Source organism: Heteronotia binoei, chromosome 2 (assembly GCF_032191835.1).
Source record: "Heteronotia binoei isolate CCM8104 ecotype False Entrance Well chromosome 2, APGP_CSIRO_Hbin_v1, whole genome shotgun sequence".
NCBI classification, from domain to species: domain Eukaryota; kingdom Metazoa; phylum Chordata; class Lepidosauria; order Squamata; family Gekkonidae; genus Heteronotia; species Heteronotia binoei.
Window position 1 is genome coordinate 23948804 of NC_083224.1, and position 20324 is coordinate 23969127.

The following is a 20324-nucleotide window of genomic DNA, read 5'->3' on the forward strand; positions in this document are numbered from 1 at the left end:
GGGGAATCAAACCCGGTTCTCCCGGATAAGAGTCTGCACACTTAACCACTCCACCAAACTGGCTCTCAAACAGAAAACAGGAGCTGCCAGTAAGGGGTCTGGCAGCCACGGAGCCCTGAGGGTTTACACTCCCTTTCTCTTGTGACCCAGCAAGATCTCCCTACTGGGAACTACACAAGAGAAAATCCCTCTCACTTAGAGGCTTCGTCTCTCATTCACACACACACCCCACAGAAATCCTCCCAGTTCCTAGCCTTTGTGCTTCAGCACCAGAATGGAGCCTACTGAACAAGGCTTAAGGGATGATCAGGCACTTCTTCCCTCCTAAGGAGAGGTAATCCGATTTCCCAAACAATTCATACTCACAATCCTGAAGATCTTCCAATTCCCTACACACGTTGGTTCAACCAGGCTCGGGTTCTTGATTGACTGACCGGGCACCCCCCCCCCCAAGGCAGAGAGAGCTGGACTCAGTCAAAAATGTGACCTTGGCGCCTAGTCCGTTCTTTCTGCCATGAGGGTAGAGGGCAGACGGTTATGCAGTCATCCAAGGGAAGGAAAAATCCTTACCTCGTCATTCTCCGGCCAATAGCAACCATTTTATGTAGCAGGTAAATAACGAAGCCCCACACATTGCTTGGTTTGAAGCGAGGTATTTTACTTTGATGTCAAAGTAGAACTTGTCAGCATATGCTCAAAATGACTAAGTTAAAATCATCAGCCTTCTGACCATTTTTATTCATCCCCAAAACAAGCAGACAAGCCCCCTCTTATCTAATTCAAATGCTCCACCTCCTGCTTTCCTTCCAATAATTTCTTGTAGTTTTCCCCTGCTCTGTCCCTCTGTGTTATCAGCAAGAAGCTCCTTCTCTGTGGGGCCCCTGTTATCTTGGATTCACACCCTTAGCCTGTCTGGTTTTAACAGTTTAGCAGAAGCTCCTCTGAGGGGCCTCTTAACAGTCACTCTAAATGTTGCATCAGACATTCTCTTTTGAAGGCACAACCATATTTTCCATTATTATTATTATTGAGGTATTCATTAATTATTCAGGGGTCCCTCTTCAATAACATGAGGTGGCTAATGCTACAGGTCTATCAGAGCAACAGTTTAAAAAATGAGCAACAATGTGACCATACAGCAGTGGTCCCCAGCCTTTCTTAGCTTGTAGCACCAAAGGAATTTTGGGAGGGGCGTGGAGAGCGCCACCACAAAATGGCTGCCACAGGAGTCAGAGCCAAAGACTAAAATGGTTTCCACAAATAATGAAACTGAATGCACTATGAGAGTCAGTTTGGTGTAGTAAAGTGCGCAGACTCTAATCTGGGAGAACTGGGTTTGATTCCCCACTCCTCTACGTGCAGCTGCTGGGTGAACTTGGGCCAGTCACGAGTTCTCTCAGAGCTATTTTCTCAACAGCAGTTCTCTCAGAGCTCTCTCAGCCCCACCTGCCTCACAGGTTGTCTGTTGTGGTAAAGGAAAGGAGATCGTAAGCCACTCTGAGTGAAGGGTAAAGTATAAATCCAATTCTTCTTCTTCTCCTCCTCCCCGCACTTTGCAGCCATGGGAAACCATGTCATTTGAGAGAAAGGAACCTGGAACAAGCCCTGCCTTAAAATGGCTGCACTCACTTTCTGAAAAGCTTGGTGGGAACCAAGGGAAGTATTGATTGTTACAATGGTGCCTCTGGGCACCACCTTTAAGACCATAGATTTATACCCCACCCTTCTCTTTGAATCAGAATCTCAGAGTGGCTCACAATCTCCTTTCTCTTCCTCCCCCACAACAGACACCCTGTGAGGTAGGTGGGGCTGAGAGGGCCCTCACAGCAGCTGCCCTGTCAAGGACAATCTCTGCGAGAGAGCTATGGCTGACCCAAGGCCATTCCAGCATCTGCAAGCGGAGGAGGGGGGGATGCCCACATTGGGGAGCCCCCTTACAGAGTATAAATATATATAACAGTGGAACAGAACAATGTGATAGGAGTAGGAATACCAAATGACAGTGTGAACAGCCGGCTGCCCAGTGGAAACAATTTAGGACTTCATGACATTATATCCTGATTGAGGTCTTTCGCCTCTATAAACCTCATCCTCCCCGGGTCTCACCCGCAAATCTCCAGGAATTTCCAAACCCAGAGTTGGCACCCTCCCGATAGCATATTATACACTGTTGGAAAAGAGAGAGGGCAAGAAGGATGGTCTGATTTGGTTGCCTGGCAGAGGCTGACTGGATGGGAGGCTGGCAAAAGAAAAACAAAATGGAAGACCAGAAGCAGTGCAAGCAGCTCTAAGCTGTGGAGTCCTGTGAGCAAAAGTTGTGAGATACTGGCATTTAAAGTTGTGAGCTCCTGCATAAATTAGTGTGCTCTGGGGTCATCCTTCCTGAGCTAAGACAAAAATGTGTGAGCTGGAGGCTAAAAATCTGTGAGCTAGCTCACACTAACTCAGCTTAGACGGAACTCTGGAGCAGGCGAGCAAGATAACGATTTTCTTCTACCCCCAACAGACCACCTGAGAAGACGACCTCAGTTTACCTACCAGTAGAGCCATCTTGCCTGTAAACAAACTGCTGAAGAGTCCAGGTTGTTTTTTCCCCTTCTTCTGACCTTGTGTGCAAGTCAGGATAGAATGCGTCTATTTTTACACTTGGAGATTAGTGATTGGCGATATCAACTTGGCAGGCTGCTGAGGAGACAAGAAGAAAATACCTTCGCAGTCTGAAGAACCAGAAAGATCTGCCTCAACAGCCATGAGCCGTTTCATTCGGCTTTAGACAGAACAAAATTGTCTTCTTGATTTGCTGGCTGTACTTTGAATGAAAACCCAAACATAGCTGGTATTTCTATATCAGGATATGAGTTTTAATAACCTAGTAAGGCTGCCAAACTTCTGAGCTTTGTGGCCTAAAGTTTCTGCTTTATTCGAAGCTCAGGAGATTCTGAGAATAGCGAATCACTAGATACTGGAAAGTAACTGTGACATTTACCACAGAGAAGGAAGAGACAGTGATATAAAGACACCATGGCAATAAGTATCTTCAAATGCCATTTTCTTGAGAGATCTCTGTCGTGCTCTTCCATTTGAACATAACCTTTCTAAAAATTTGTTTAGATTTATTATGCCCCACTTTTCTCTCCAGTGGGGACGCAAAATGACTTATCTACTCTGCCTCAGTTTTAGCCTCACAACAGCCAACCTGTGAGTTAGATCAGGCTGAGATAGAGCGACTAAGCCAAAGCCATCCAGAGAGCTTCCATGGTAGAGCAGGGATTTGAACCCAGGTCTTTCAAGTTGTATGCCAACAGTCTAAACCAGGGGTGTCAAACACACGGCCCACAGGACGCATCCAGCCCTCACAGGGTTCAAATCTGGCCCCTGAGTAACTTTCTTCTTCTGCTTTCCAGTTTTAACCTCCCAAATAGCTAGAGCATCCGGGAAAACCATAGAGTTTCCCCGGAAACACCTAGAGCAGCCCCACACGGGTGCCGCCATTTTGATGACGTCACTTCCGGGTGATGTCATTTCGCCACGCATGCGAATGTCCTCCACCAGGGGATGAAGAGGACTTGGCAACCCTATTCAAAACCACCCTGATCAGGTATTAGAACACTTGGATTGGTCCTTGGTGGAGTGATTTCAGATGACAAATGATAATAGCGCGCATTGGAAAAATAGCTCGCAGTTCAGTCCTGGAGGACGCATTGTCTTCTTGGGCTTCATTATCAACTGCAGTTGAGCAGTCTCTCTTTCGGATCTCCCTTTGAAATTCCTTTGTAAGAGCACCGCTCCTCTTAGGCCAGCAACTGAATGTTGTGATTTCTAATGACAAACTTATGTCCATTTATCCTTTGCATCCTCCTGAACTGAATCCTCCTGGACTTAATTGAGCCCTAGTTTTGCTGTCTCATTACCAACACTGGTATATCCATGTCTGCTATCCCTCTGCATATCACGCCTAATCACAGATATAAAAAAAAACAATCCAATCAAGCCTGCTATTGTCATTCACCTGCTATTGCCATTTGACATCTGAAATAACCTTTGTAAAGTTTATATCTCCAGTACCTCATGTTGCATTTTATGATGGCCCAGCCCAACAAAATAATATTTATGTCCAATCCAGCCATCATAACCAGAGCTTTTTTTGTTGCAGGAACTCCTTTGCATATTAGGCTACACCCCCCCCTGATGTACCCAATCCTCCAAGAGCTTACAGTAGGCCCTTTACTAAGAGCCCTGTAAGCTTTTGGAGGATTGGCCACATCAAGGGGGAGGGGGTGTAGTGTAATATGCAAAGGAGTTCCTGCTACAAAAAAAAAAAAAAGCCCTGCTCATTACAAATGAGTCCAACACCTTTGCTCTGAACTCTACACCGTGGTGGCTCTTAATGTATGGACACTTGCTGTCTAATTAGCAGCATCTTTATTAAACTGCATAGCAGCCTAATAACTCACACCAGCCTGATCTTGCCAGAGCCTAGAAGTTAAGCACAGTAGACCACAGGTAATGCTTGGATGGGAGACGACCAAGGAAGGTTGGGGTTGTTATGCAGGGGCAGGCACAGTCGGGCATTCGATTGGTAGAATAATAGAATCATAGAGTTGGAAGGGGTCATCTAGTTCTGCAGTCTGAGATCTAGCCAAGTTCTTGGGAATTGCAGATGGATCTCTGCATAATTCTCGCTGCTCCAAGCAATCGTGTCTTCTGGAGTTGAGCTGGTGTTATTTGCTCAGTGCCCAGAATGTCCAGATGTTTCTTAAGACTTCTAGGCACTGCTCCAAAGGCTCCGATGACAACTGGTGCGACAGTAACATTTCTCTCCCAGAGGCACTCTTATTCATAGGTTTTGATATTTCGTAATTTTCTCCTGTTCTTTCTTGTCTGTTCTGCTGTCTCCTGGGATTGCAATGTCAATGGTCCAAACCTTATTTCGCATTCCCCCACCCCTACAATTACGATATCAGGGGTGTTATGGTCTAGGTGTTTATCTGTTTGCAATCCAAAGTGCCAAAGAATCTTTGTTTCATCCTTCTCCATGATTTCACCTGGTTTGTACTCCTGCAGTCCCTTTAAATGCCCTTTGTTTGTCTATCCAGTAGTTTAATATTTTCGGGATTTTCAGGGCTTGTCCATTTTGGATAATCGAACAATATTTGAAATCTAAACCCAACTTAATCGAGAACCCCAAAATACTGATAAGGTATTTTCCAGGTATTTATTCAGCTTGGATTTAGCCAAATGCACACCTTTAGTTAGCTCTGATCACAGATAACTCTGGTCCAATTCCTGCTTGATTTTTTGTACAGGATATAACCAATGTTCCCTCTAAGTTGTGGAGTCCTGTGAGCAAAAATTCTACTTTGTGAGCTACTGGCATTAAAGGTTATACGCTACTGCATAAATTAGTTTGCTCTAGGGCCATTTTTCATGAACTGGAAGCTAAAAAATTGTGAGCTAGCTTGAGGGAACTTGGATATAACTCAGAGGTGGCCAAACTTGCTTAATGTAAGAGTCACATAGAATAAATATCAGATGTTTGAGAGCAGGCAGGCAGGAAGGAAGGAAAATAGATGAGGGAGGGAGGAGGGAGAGGTAGAAAAAAGCAACTTTAAATGCATTCTTCAAGTTGCCAGCTGGCTTGGCTTGAAGAATTGATTTAAAGAGAGAAATGTCTTCTCCAAGCCAGCCGATGGGGCAGTGAAGAAGAAGACTGCAGATTTATACCCTGCCCTTCTCTCTGAATCAGACTCAGAGCACCTTACAGTCTCCTTTATCTTCTCCCCCCACAGCAGACGCTCTGTGAGGTGGGTGGGGCTGAGAGGACTCTCACAGCAGCTGTCCTTTCAAGGAAAACTCCTACAAGAGCCATGGCTGACCCAAGGCCATTCCAGCAGCTGCAAGTGGAGGAGTGGGGAATCAAACCTGGTTCTCCCAGGTAAGAGTCCACTCACTTAACCACTACACCAAACTGGCTCTCTGGGGGGGGGGGCGTTGAGAGCCACACAATATGTGTGAAAGAGGCCTGGTTAGTACTTGGATGGGAGAAGTCAAGGGTCACGATTCAGAGGCAGGTGATGGCAAACCACCTCTGTTCCTCTTTTGCCTTGACAATCCTACGGGGTCACCATAAATTGGCTGTGACTTGACAGCACTTTCCACCACCAGAAGTTCATCTCTTGCTGCCTCTAGTTCTTCCAATGTTCTCTCCCCCCTGCCCACAAACCAGCTCAAGATTGGGGACCTCCCCAGCATCTCACCAACAAAAAGACAATTTGATGTCGTTTTTGATCTCCCAAACCAGCTTCAATAACCTTTTCACACCTTTGTTCATCTAATAGTCCAACAACAAGCAAGTGTTAGGCCCATGGAAATGGCTATTTATTTCTCCTCAAGCGGAGACACATGTCGGCTTATAGAGGGGCTGGTAAAAGGACCCTATTCTGAAAAGCCCCGGATTGGTGAATGCGGCAAATGCAGCAAAGGCAGTCATTATCCCTTTACAGCCTGAATGTTGAGTCACAATGACCAGAGCGCCAAGGGAAACCATTAAACTTGGTATTTCCAATCCTAGACATTTCATCAAGCAGTTTATAGGACGAATACAAAGGTAAGCGAGGCCAGCCATGACATTACCGAAGCACAACAAGGGACATTTGATCAATCTGTTTTAAAACGGAGCCATGATTACAGAGCGCTAGTGGACTCATTGTGAGCAGTCCGGTGCCTTCTGGAGATGGCGCTTGCTATGGCAATTGCTGAGGAGGTCTAAACAATCCATCCAAACTCTTCTTTTATATCCTTCGGGGCTAGAGAGTGTTATTTGCAATACACATGTCACGGAGGCCGTGTCGTGAAGAGCAGCAATATTTGCTTTCTCTCCGAGTTCTTTGTGTGGCAATCTGTCGGGTGCGGGTGTGTGTCCAGATGAAAGAAAACTCAAGCCACCTTTCTGTTAGCATCGCACCTAGCAAAATTCACTGCATGGGGCCGCTGGGTATTAACAGAGCAATTCTTCCCGCCCCGAAAGCAATCGATAACTGAGCCGTGATTACAGAGCCTTAGTGTACTTATCGTGAGCGGTTTCTGGCACATTCTGGAGCTGGCTCTTGCTATGGCAATTGCCAAGGAGGTCTAAATGATCTGCCCAAACTCCTCTTTTATATCTCTCAGGGCAGGAAAAGTGCTGTTTGTAATATACATGTCCCCAAGGCCGTGTTGTGAAAAGCAGAGATATTTGCTTCCTTTGCAAGCTCTTTGTCTGGCAATCTGTCGACTGTAGGTGTGCCCGAATGAAAGAAAACTGAAGCCACCTTCCTGATAGCATCACACCTAGCAAAATTCACTTCATGGGGCCGTTGGGTATAATAGAGCACTTCTTCCCACCCCCAAAGCAATCAGTAACATTTGTTCATAGCCTTGCTGTATCCTAATTACAGTATGAAAAGTAGAATCATTGGAAATTTGGCACCCAGCGTCTGTTTATAGAAGTGGATGTTGTGAAGGACCAGTGTGGCAAGTCCGGTGGACTGGCCTAAGAGGTTTTGCAAACAATAAATCACGCCCCCTTGAAATCAATATTTTCACAGGTTTCATTTCCTGACAACCTCCCATTGTCTCGCCCTTTAACATCTGACAATGATCGAAACTGTCAAGTGTCCGTCGTTTTTAGAGGTGATCAAAGTAGGGCGCATAGAGCTGGCGTGGGCATTGCCCCTGGCTGCCCGTAGGGAAGGGAGGGGGGGCTCTAAAGAGAAATTGAAATCAAAAGGAATGAGCAAAGTGCATCGGTGGAGCTGTCGACAGGAAGGAGAACAAATGATGGGTACTCATTGCAATCTCTTTTCTTGCTTGGTTTGCGGTCCAAAACTGCCTTAGCGTGGCAGAGTGTCGAACTAGGATCCGGGAGACCAAGATGCAGATCAGCACCCTGCTATGGAAGCTTGCTGGGTGACCTTGGGCCAGTCGCATGCTCTCAACCTAGCCTAACTTACAGGGTTGTCGTGAGGAATAAAACTGAAGAGAGGCGAATGATGTAAGTTGGGTCCCGGAGGAGAGATTAGATTTATACCCCCCCTTCACTCAGAGTGGTCTCCTTTCCCTTTCCCTCCCCACAACAGACACCCTATAACACAGGTAGGGCTGAGAGAGCTCTGAGAGAACTGCTCTTGAGAGAACAGCTCTGAGAGAACTGTGGCTGGTCAAGGTTACCCAGCTGGCTGCATGTGGAGGAGGGGTGAGTCTCCCATATCAGAGTCCTGGCTCTTAACCACTACACCAAACTGGCTCTCAAACTGAGAAGTAAGGCAGGGTATAAATGAAATTAAAAATACATGTAAATGGAAGTTTAAAATTACATGGTGCCTTGGTGTGCTGCTTTCAGAGTTTATGGATGGTAGCATTGCTTTGCAGTGGTTCTGCTGTACCTATGGGGTAAGCTTCAAAAGGAAAAAGGAAATACTACTAGTAGTAGTAACAGTAGTAAGGTATTGGATTTATATCTTGCCCTCCATTCTGAATCTCAGAGGGGTCACAATCTCCTTTCCCTTCCTCCCCCACAACAGACACCCTGTGAGGTGGGTGGGGCTGAGAGGGCTCTCACAGCAGCTGCCCTTTCAAGGACAACCCCTGCGATAGCTATGGCTGACCCAAGGCCATTTCAGCAGGTGCAAGTGGAGGAGTGGGGAATCAAACCTGGTTCTCCCAGATAAGAGTCTGCACACTTAACCACTACACCAAACTGGAGGAATGGGGTGCCTATTCTTTCCTGAAGGGTGTCAAAGAATTCTGGCCTTAGTGCCCTGACTTTGCTGGCCCAGGCTTGCCTGATCTCATTGGATCTCGGAAGCTAAGCAGGGTCATCCCTGGCTAGTCCTTGGATGGGAGACCGCTGAGGAAGTCCAGGGCTGATATGCAGGCAATGGCAAGCCAGCTCTGCTCATCTCTTGCTTTCAAAACCCCATAAGGAATCACCATAAATCAGCTAACCCCTATGCTATCATTAATAAAAGCAAACTGCTGAAGCAGCAGTATCAACTACCACTCTGGACCATCATCCTAGCCAGGGCTTGTTCTGTAGAAGCAGCCCAGCAAGAACTCATTTGCATATTTGGACACACCCCCTGAACATCACTGTTGTTTCACGCAGGGCTTTTTTGAAGAAGCCCAGCAGGAACTCATTTGCATATTTGGCCACACCCCCTGACATCACTGTTGTTTCACGCAGGGCTTTTTTGTAGAAGAAGCCTGGCAGGAACTCATTTGCATATTAGGCCACACCCCCTGATACCAAGCCAGCCAGAACTGCCTTCCTGTGTGTTCCAGCTCAAAAAAAGCCCTGCATACATCCCCAGTGACCTCTGCTCCATGCTCAGAAGATGGCAAAAACCTCCAGGATCCCCGACCAAACTGGCCTGGAGAAAAATTTCTACACCCCTTTCTCCATGAACTGCCTTCGTCTCTTTAAGGATGCCTTGCCCTTCGTGCTGAGAAGGACTACTCAACTTGTTCTTCAGTTTGGTGTGCTTCTCTTGTTTCTATGACATTATTTTTAGCCAGCTACCTTAATCCACCAATTTAATTTGCAGCAATTCCCTCCCTCCTTTTAATCTTGGCGCTAAATCAGATTTCAAGTGTCAAGTAAAAGGAATTGGGAAACTAGGACTAATCAGCCTTCATCTCCTGAAGACGAATGGATGCGTACGCACTTCCAAAAATGGCTCCAAGGTTAATGTCACTAAAGAGACTCCCTCTAGCATGTCAAGCAAACGAAAAATGCAGTTGTACGGCACCCATCCTTTTGTTACCGTGTTGAGCAGTTTCTAAGGCAGAGATAAGGTTGCGGTCCAAACCCAGCTGGTGTCTGAAAAGCAAGAGGACAGCTTGCGACCACACAGGGGTCCCTCCCTTCCCCCCACCCCCGCCCTCAGCTCTTTCCAATAAATGTTCTGGGACTCTTTGTTTTTCTGTGTCCTGGCATAACCTTACAAAGAACATGAAACTCACATGGTTAAGAGATGACTGCAAGATACTACCATTTTCAACCCAATATGTTGTTGGTTTCGGTGGGCTGGAAACTGTGCAGTTCTGTGGCTTTTTGCTACACACCTTGAGACTGGAGTCAGAGGAGGAGGGCTACGAAGAGGAGGAGGAGGAGGAGGATGGTGAGAGCGACGAGGAGGGTGAGGGGTCTGGAGACCAAGTCCTATGAAGAAAGGTTGAAGGAGCTGGTCATGTTTAGCCTGGAGAGGAGACGGCTGAGAGGTGATAGGATCACCGCCTTCAAGTACTTGAAGGGCTATCATATAGAGGATGGTGTGGCCCCAGAAGATAGGACCAGAACCAAGGGGAATTAAATCAAAAGTTTCCAGCTAAACATGAGGAAGAACTTCCTGAACATTACAGCGGTTCCTCAGTGGAACAGGCTTCCTCGGGAGGTAGTGGGCTCTCCTTCCTTGGAGGTTTTTAAACAGAGACTAGATGGCCATCTGACAGCAATGAAGATCCTGTGAATTTAGGGGGAGGTATTTGTGAGTTTCCTGCATTGTGCAGGGGGTTGGACTAGATGACCCTGGTGGTCCCTTCCAACTTATGATTCTACTGTATGGCAGCTGGACCTGGTGAAGCTCTTTTTATAGGTGCATGTGTGTGTGTGTGTGCATCTTGAAGTCATGGCAACCTCTGGTGACTGACTGCTACTGGGGGCCTGGAGGCTATTCAGAGAGGTGGCTGACTAAAGCCTGCCTTCACCTCCCAGCTGCTGGTATTCCAAGGAGGTCTCCCATCCAAGTACTTGCCAGAGCTGACCCTGCTTAGCTTCTGAGATCTGACAAGATTGGGCTTGCCTGGGCTATCCAGGTCAGGACAAGCTGGTGAAACCTTGAGCATATAAATCTGCCTGACATCAGGTTGGATCATTGGCCCTTCCAGCTTCACATTGGCTACTGAGACCGGCAATGGCTCTTCAGTCTCCCACATAGAGAAAATCTCTCCCTACCCCCACTACCTCAGACTTTTACCTGGAGCCAGGGGTGGCCAAATTTGCTTTAACGTAAGAGCCACATAGAATTAAAGTCAGATTTTTGAGAGCAGCAAGACGTGAACATCAGATGCTTGAGAGCTGCAAGACAGGAAGGCAGGCAAATAGAGGGAGGGAGAAGTGGAAAAAAACAACTTTTTAACTTTAAATACATTCTCCAAGCCACTGGCCTGGTTTGGAGAAGTGATTTAAAGAGGCAAACGCCTTCTCCAAGCCAGCTGATAGGGTACTGATGGCTTTGAGCCACACAACATGTGTGAAAGAGCCACATGTAGCTCTCGAGCCTCAGTTTGCCCTCCCCTGTTCTATATGCAAAGCAGAGGCTCTCTCGTGAAGCTTTTGCTCCTGAGCACATCACACTACCTCCTGTGATGGACAGGGGGCTGTCCTGTCTCAGAAGAGAAAAACAGCCACTCAGCTGAGAGTGCTGCTCCAGCGTCCAATCGCCTTTTGCAGTGGGGAAGGATGGAATTTTGGTGGAAAGAACAGAGGCAGTGGCCCCTTTCAGACAGCCTTTGTAATCAGTTCTAGTAGCAGGTCGCTAATGGAATTTTTTTACTAACAGGTTTCATTTACCTGTTAATAGAAAGCTGCTTGCATCCCATTGGCAAAGTGGGGCTGGGCCGTTTTTGAGGGAAACTGCTTTCTTCCATTTTCACCTCCTTGCTGTACTTCTGAATCACTGTGGTGTGCTTTTTAAAAATGTGTCCATAGCACTTCCCAGGGCTGTTTTTGTAGCAGGAACTCCTTTGCATATTAGGCCACACATCCCCTGATGTAGCCAATCCTCCAAGAGCTTACAGGGCTCTTAGTACAGGGCCTACCATAAGCTTCAGGATTGGCTAACGTAAGAGAAGCCGTGTTGGATCAGGCCAATGATCCATCCAGTCCAAAACTGTCACAAAGTGGCCAAAAACCCCAAGTGCCATCAGGAAGTCCACCAGTGGGGCCAGGACACTAGAAGCCCTCCCACTATGCCCCCCCAACACCAAGAATACAGAGCATCACTGCCCCAGACAAAGTTCCAGCAATATGCTGTGGCTAATAGCCACTGATGGACCTCTGCTCCATATGCTTATCCAATCCCCTCTTGAAGCTGTCTATGTTTATAGCCACCACCACCTCCTGTGGCAGTGAATTCCATGTGTTAATCACCCTTTGGGTGAAGAAGTACTTCCTTTTATCAGTTCTAACCCAACTGCTCAGCAATTTCATTGAATGTCTACGAGTTCTCGTATTGTGATAAAGGAAGAAAAATACTTCTTTCTCTACCTTCTCTATCCCATGCAGAATCTTGTAAACCTCTATCATGTCACCCCTCAGTCAAGGTTTCTCCAAGGCTACATCAAGGGTGTGTGACCTAATATGCAAAGGAGTTCCTGCTACAAAAAAAGGATTAGCTAGTTCAGAGGTGGGGAACAGTGGCTCTCCAGATGTTTTTTGCCTACAACTCCCATCAGCCCCAGCCAGCATGGCCAATGGCTGGGGCTGATGGGAGTTGTAGGCAAAAAAACATCTGGAGAGCCACTGTTCCCCACCCCTGAGCTAGTTGATACTTCCTACAACACCGCTTTCCCTCTGCCCTTTTTTGCTGTGTGATTCTCTTCGTTGCTATCCCTCTTCGAACATTCAATGTTGAGTGCTATAGCACTTCAGTGTTACAGCGGCACCACTGAGACACCTTGACTGCATTGAGAGACTATATTGGTCTAGTACTATAGCGCTCAACTTAGAATGTTTGGGGGGGGGGAGTTTGAAAAGATCACATGGGGAAAACAGCGGCACAGTTTGAAAAGGCCATAGTGCTTCAGAGACAGCTCATTAATGGGATGAAGTCTGCGGTATGAAACCCCCATCCCTGTATGCTTTACTCGGAACCGGGCCAACAACAGATAACATTCGTTTCAGAATGGTAATGTGCAAGGGACCAGCCTTAGTTCAGCTATGCTTTCAGACACACTGAACGACATTCTTTCGAACGTGCAGTACACATTAGTGATTGTTTGCAAGTGGATTTTGCCATTTTGCGCAGTAAAATCCAGTTGCAAAGTACACTGAAAGTAGATTGATAGTGCATGATTCAGCGACTTCACCGGATTAAGATAGGGAAGCGAGAAGGAAACAAAAGAAGATTTTTTTTCTTGCTCAATAAAGGCACAGTTGTTGGAAGAGCAGCCCAGTGAATGGCAAAGAGCCCTGTCAGATTCCTTCCAAATTAACCAGTGTTTTATATTCTAATAAGTAACTAAGGAGTACCTTCAAAGCCCTGCGGTCAAAAAAAGGATTAGGGAGATTTACTAAAACAAGTCACTCGCTGCTTTGCTGACTTTTAAAAACCATCTAATAGGAAATGTGGCTGCCTCTGTTCTTTGCATGCCTTGTTCGTGGCCCTGATACATCACAGAGTCGAGCATCAATGGGCATAAGGCCCCTTAGGGAGCAGCCCTAAGCAGGTCTACTTGCAATCAGGCCTCAGATTCAGCAGGAGCTCACAGGAGTGCAGCTGCTGAATCTTTCTGAAGCCTCCCCCTCCTCCCCTGTCCATTGAATAGTAGGTGCAGCTGCATAAGGTAGAAGACTGCAGAATTATACCCCACCCTTCTCTCTGAATCAGAGACTCAGAGCGGCTCACAATCTCCTTTACCTTCCTCCTCCACAGCAGACACCCTGTGAGGTGGGTGGGGCTGAGAGGACTCTCACCGCAGCTGCTCTTTCAAGGACAACCTCTGCCAAAGCCATGGCTGACTCAAGGCCATTCCAGCAGGTGCATGTGGAGGAGTGGGGAATCAAACCCGGTTCTCCCAGATAAGAGTCTGTACACTTAACCACTACACCAAACTGGCTCTCAATCCCTAGATTAGGACAGTGGGTAGCCAACCAGCCAGCCACCAGGAGCTTTGCCATGCCCCCAGCAGCCCTCATTAACCCCTGGAGAAGCCCACAGCACCCTATCTCCACTTCTTATGTGATTATGGGCGGCAGGTAAGCTTGCTGGCCTTTTGACTGGAGGTGGGGGCAGTGGCCAAGGAGAGCCCCAGGTGATTGAGGCCTGTTTGGGCTGGTTGGGTCTCTAGCCAGCCCAAGCAGGCCTTGCTCACCTGGGGCTCTCTTTTCTTGTGTTGGGTTGCTTTTGGTTGGGGGACATATGCTAATGAGTTATGCTAATGAGCTCCACCACCTGTTTTTCTACAAAACAACCCCTGCTCACAATAGCGTTCCATGTTAGTCAGTGGGGCTTACCCCCAAGAAAGTGCCCTTCAAATTGCAGCCTGTGTTCAGTTGTGGGTGGGGTTTTGTTTGGGTTTTTTTTGCATGGAGCAGGGGGTCACTGAGGTGCGTGGGAAGGGAAGTATTGGTGTATTTCCTGCATTGTGTGGGGGGTTGGACTAGTTGACCCTGGAGGTTCCTTCCAAGGATGACCCTGCTTAGCTTCCAACATCTGATGAGATCAGACTAGCCTGGGCCATCCAGGTCAGGGCAACCCCCTGTAATGTTCCTAGTGGGTATGAGGACACTGCAAAGCTATCATAAGAACATAAGAGAAGCCATGTTGGATCAGGCCAATGGCCCATTCAGTCCAAAACTGTGTCACACTGGCCAAAAAACCCAGGTGCCATCAGGAGGCCCACCAGTGGGGCCCGGGCCCTAAAAGCCCTCCCACTGTGCCCCCCCAAGTATCAAGAATACAGAGCATCACTGCCCCAGACAGAGAGTTCCTTCATTACCCTGTGGCTAATAGCCACTGATGGACCTCTGCTCCATATGCTTACCCAATCCCCTCTTGAAGCTGGCTATGCCTGTAGCCGCCGCCACCTCCTGTGGCAGTGAATTCCATGTGTTAATCACCCTTTGGGTGAAGAAGTACTTCCTTTTATTTGTTCTAACCCGACTGCTCAGCAATTTCATTGAATGTCTACAAGCTCTCGTACTGTAAGGAATTTCATTAAATGTCCACAAGTTCTCGTATTGCGAATGTCCACGAGTTCTCGTATTGCGAGCAATTTCATTTAATGTCCATGAGTTCTCACATACCATCCTCTCCCATGCAAAAGGGAGTAGGGACAGTTGCCCTTTCAGCTGATTCCTTCGTGCTAGAGCCCTCGCAGGCCTCAATGGGTGTTGCTTGGTTAGCACCTGCGCTCCCTCTAAGCTGCAGAGTCTTGTGAGCAAAAATTCTACTTTGTGAGCTCTCTCTCTCTTTCTCGGCTTGACTTCGCGAACGAAGATTTAAGAAGGGTGCAGTAGTCCACGTCTGCTGCAGGTGGCTGACAAGACCAATGCGGGACAGGCAGATCTGACCACAGTGGCTGCAGGGAAAAGTCTGATTTGGGGCTGGTGCTGTAGCAGTGCGATTCTTCCTCAATCTCCTTTTGTCCTCAAGACCAGCTATGCGTGCGTTCTCAAAGGAAGAGACAGCCTGGTGGATGGTGTGCCTCCATGCTTTGCGATCTGAGGCTAGGTCAGACCACTGGTGATGGTTGATGCGACAGGTGCCAAGGGATTTCTTCAAGGAGTCCTTGTACCTCTTCTTTGGTGCCCCTCTATTTCGATGGCCGGTGGAGAGTTCGCCATACAGGGCAATCTTGGGAAGGCGGTGGTTTTCCATCCTAGAAATATGCCCTGCCCAGCGCAGCTGCGTCTTCAACAGCAGTGCTTCGATGCTTGTAACCTCCGCCCGCTTGAGGACTTCAGTGTTGGTCACAAAGTCACTCCAGTGGATGTTGAGGATGGTGTGAAGGCAGCGCTGATGAAAGCGCTCAAGGAGTCGCAGGTGATGACGGTATAAAACCCATGATTCGGAGCCGTAGATGAGGGTTGTCACTTTGTGAGCTACTGCAGAAATTAATGCGCTCTGGGGGCATCCGTCCTAAGCGAAGACAAAAATCTGTGAGCTGGAGGCTAAAAATCTGTGAGCTAGCTCACGCTAACTCAGCTTAGAGGGAACACTGGTTAGCAGTAGTTTTTCATCTGGTGAGGAAAAGGAAGATCTGCTTCTGCTAACTTTCTCCATCCAATCCTTATATAAAAAAAATCACAACAAAGTCTGCTGCTTCCACTTAGGCTCAAACAGAGAAGTCTGGGCTTGAGTGAAAATATCTGGGAAAAGTGCCCAAACTGTAAGGGTTGAAAGCAGGATAAAGCGATCTCCACAGCCCCACACCCCACCCTCCCCCCCCCCGTCCCTGCAACACGATTAATCATCCTTGAGCCGTTACCACCAGCACCAACTTTATAATATAACCAACACATCCTTTTATTTTCCTTCCCCCCAGCAACCGCTCCGAGTGTGAATCGCTGGACATTTTATCACCGACGTCTGTTCTGAGCATACTGGAAACAAAAGGAGACGCAAACCTTGCTCAGAGTTCAGTGTGTTTTTTTTAAAAAAAATAAAATAAAAATAAATGGTTGCGAGAAGATTCTGCTTCACTGCAGGCAGTTTATTTCATCTGCTGATTAGACACAGGATGCCTAGGACCCACAATTTAAAAAGGATGAACAGGGAAAGGACAAAAAGGAAAACAGCAAAAAAAAAAAAAAAAAGGAAAAAAGATGCCACTAGCACCAGAACACATAAGACTTGATCACACATGCTAAATAATGCAATTTCAATCCACTTTCAAACTGGTTTTTGCCAGTTCCCACAATTAAATCCATTTGGAATGTGCACTGGTTTGAAACGGCATTATTTAGCATGTGCCATCGCAGCCATACAGTAACAAACAGCAGGCAAATTCAAATTCCAAATTACACCCTCCTCACCCCCCCTGTTTCTAATTCCAAAACTGTTCCTCAAAAGCAGGTGCTGGAAAATTGATTAAGAAAGCCAGTGTTCCCTCTAAGCTGAGTTAGTGTGAGCTAGCTCAGTTTTTTAGCCTCTGGCTTGTACATTTTTGTCTTAGCTCAGGAGGAATGGCTCCAGAGGAAACTGATTTATGCAGTAGCTCACAACTTTTATGCCAGTAGCTCATGAAGTAGAATTTTTGCTCACAAGATTCCACAACTTAGAGGGAGTATTGCCAGGGGATTGCAAAGTCCTGCCTCTGCTGTTTAAAGGTCCCTGCTTCTGTGCTGGTCACATTAAATGCTATCAATTCACAGCCAATTTATGGCAACTCTGTGGGGCAGGGGAGTCAAACATCTGGCCTGGGGACCATATTAGGCCCCCAAGCAACTGGCTGTCATCTTCTTCTCCCTCTCTTGCTTCCTTCTGTGTAACAGATTGGTTTGCAAGGCTTGCTCAATCTCACAGGAGCTACAGAGCAAAACCTCTATTTTCTCCATTGGCTGAGGAAGGGTTGGGGGAGAGCTTGCTTTGCCAGGCTGTCACAATCACACAGCAGAGATACGGAGCCAAGCCTCTCTTCCTTCTATTGGCTAAGGCTCCTTCCCCTCCTGGTCATGGCAGGAAAGAGCCAGAGCTTCCTTTGCCCAGTTCTCTGGATCCCATGGGAGAGATACAAAGAAAGCACCTTTAAGACCAATGAGTGCTAATGCTTTAAGCATGTTTTAAGTTTTTTTAAAAAAAGAAATCTTTATTTGTGTTTGTCTGTGTCCTTTATAAAGTTTATATCCCTGCTAACTAATCTTAAATAGGTACACATATAGCCCAGCCCATAGGCTTCCCAATGCCCAGGTCCCAGAGGGGGATCCCCCGGTTTTACAGGCTTCCCCCCTCCCCCAGCCAGCTGGCCGGTGGGGGAAGCCCCACCCCCAGAGCCATCATGCACCTCCATGAACGATTCCCATAGGGAATGATGGGGAATTGATCCACAGGTATCGGGGGCTCTGGGGGGGGGGCTGTTTTTTGAGCTAGAGGCACCAAATTTTCAATATAGCATCTAGTGCCTCTCCCCAAAATACCTCCCAAGTTTCAAAAAGATTGGGGGTCCAATTCTATGAGCCCCAAAAGAAGGTGCCCCTATCCTTCATTATTTCCTATGTGAGGAAAAGACCCCTCTTTCACCAGCATGGTTGCCAGGGCGCCTGGAGAGGTGAGCTCACACACCTTTGACCAGAGGGTGTGGGCAAAGCTATTCAGGAACGCAAAGGGACTCATGTGTACCAACAGCCTAAGTCTGCAGGCATTCTAAACCGGTATAGAGTGCTTGCCAACGTGCACGGACGTTTCCCTGTCACTGCTTGGGTCCGCCATGGTAGGGAAGAAGCTGCACCGCCACAGAGCTCTCCAGACGACCGGTGTTGAAGCGCTGAGCATGGTGTCCACTGTGTTTCGCTAACACCACTCGTAGCCATCTTCCTGCCAGGCTGGACTTCATTCCTTCATAGTGAGAAGCTCACGTACACACCCTGAGTCACCCTCAGCCCGCAAGCAACCCATTTGCCCCATGAATGGATTAATAGTTCAACTGTTAGTCCTGATTGCCTAGCAATACCCTAAGCAATAACTCTTGCCCAGAAGATGATGAGAAAAGAGGAAGAACATCTCCTGTCTCAACCAAGTCTTTGTCTTACCCGGGTGATACCTAGGCCAGTATTTGATTCCCTATTGTCACCTCCCCAGATAAGCCCACTTAATCCCAAGTACCTAGCCATTTCCATACTGACACCCTTGGAGCCGCCCCAGGCCTTATTGCAACTTGGAAATTTCCAGGTTCACAGGACTAAGGTGAAGTTCATTGGTTAAAGCTGACACCCAATTGGATGTCACCAAAGGACTCACCATTGGCTCTGCTAATGTCCAGCCTTCATGGTCATCACAGAGCCTCCCATCTCCCCTCCCCGTCACCTCCCAGCCCCTAAGGGGTCTAAGGGAGTCTATTTAACCTCTGACCCAACTCCACTCATGTGTGCTTCTATTCAGCAACCCACCTTTCGCTGTATAGATCCATCCCCGATTCCTGATCAGTTTCGGGTCCTCCCCCATTCCCTCAACTGTCGCCATCGGAGCCTTCCTTGGAGTCTGCGAGAGGTAAATATTCCCCTATCAATCTATCTGTATTTCTTAGACCTGTGTGAATGTGTGATTGTTTTGTATTTTTATCTTGTATGAAAGAACTATTATTCTAAATAAATTACAATTGGTTTTTATTAAATTAGAGTCCTTTTTATTGAGCATTTACCTTCTGGATGGTTGAGCCTGGTATAAATTGGTAAAAAGATTCCTAATGAGCCAGGTGCCCACCTAACTAATTCCCCAATCTCGTTTTGAGGGCATTTCGGCTTACACCTATGGAAGGAAGGCATTTAAAAATTTGTGCAGTCCCCTTAAATGTGATGGCCAGAACTCCCTTGAAGTTCAGTTATGCTTGTCACACCTTTGTTCCTGGCTCCGCCACCAATGTCTCCTAGCTCCACCCCCAAAGTCCCCAGATATTTCTTAAATTGGACTTGGCAACCCTACCAGCCCAACATGGCCCAGCCAGGTCTCATTTATGTCAGATCCAGCCCTCATACCAAATGAGTTCGACACCCCGGCTTTCGAAACAAGAGGCAAACAGAGGTGGTTTGCCATTGCCTGCCTCTGCATTAGCAACTCTGGCCTTCCTTGGTGGTCTCCCATCCAAGTACTAATCAGGACTAAGCTTGCTTAGCTTCTGAGATCCAACGAGATTGGGCTAACAGGCCATTCACTTTTGCTCTTTTAGCCATTCACCATACCCTTTAAAAAGAAAGAACTAGTAACCAGGGTAGACAGTACAAGGAAGGAGAAGCACGCTCCTGGTTCTCGTCTCTGCCAGGAATTTGAGTCACATGTTGGACCAATTTTACTTTATTTGAAAAGATCCATTCAAAACAATTTGGGGGCCATCAAAACAACAGGCAAACAGGTTTCTGAATTTCGGTTCCTCTTTTGCTATCCAGACTACGGATGGTTTTGAACTATATTGGGTTGGAAAGTGGCCTAGAAATGTACTGAAATAATGTCAGTTAAGGTCTGTCAGCAGTGAGAGGAAATTGGAGGGGCTGCTTTCTCAGCCTACCCCCCCCCCCCCCCCCCGCCGCCTGTGCTGGCAACAACTAACAGTTTTTCCAAACACTTTTCGAAAGCAGCCTCATGTAGAGCACAAGGCAGCGGTCCAGCTGGAATTATCACTAAGGCATGGGCCAGATTCTTTCAGACTAGAGAAGGGTGCAAGCTGAGACATATTTATTTCCATCTCTGGTATGAGGCTTTCACCTCAAGGAATTTTGCAGCTTACCTGCTCCAGCAATGGCTGATTCTTGCTGCGGATCGCCTGTCAAGCACACACCCTGCCAGGGTAAGAAATGGAGTTCCTTGGAGTTCCTGAAATTGAGAGGTGCCATATTGGGGAACAGGGCTCTG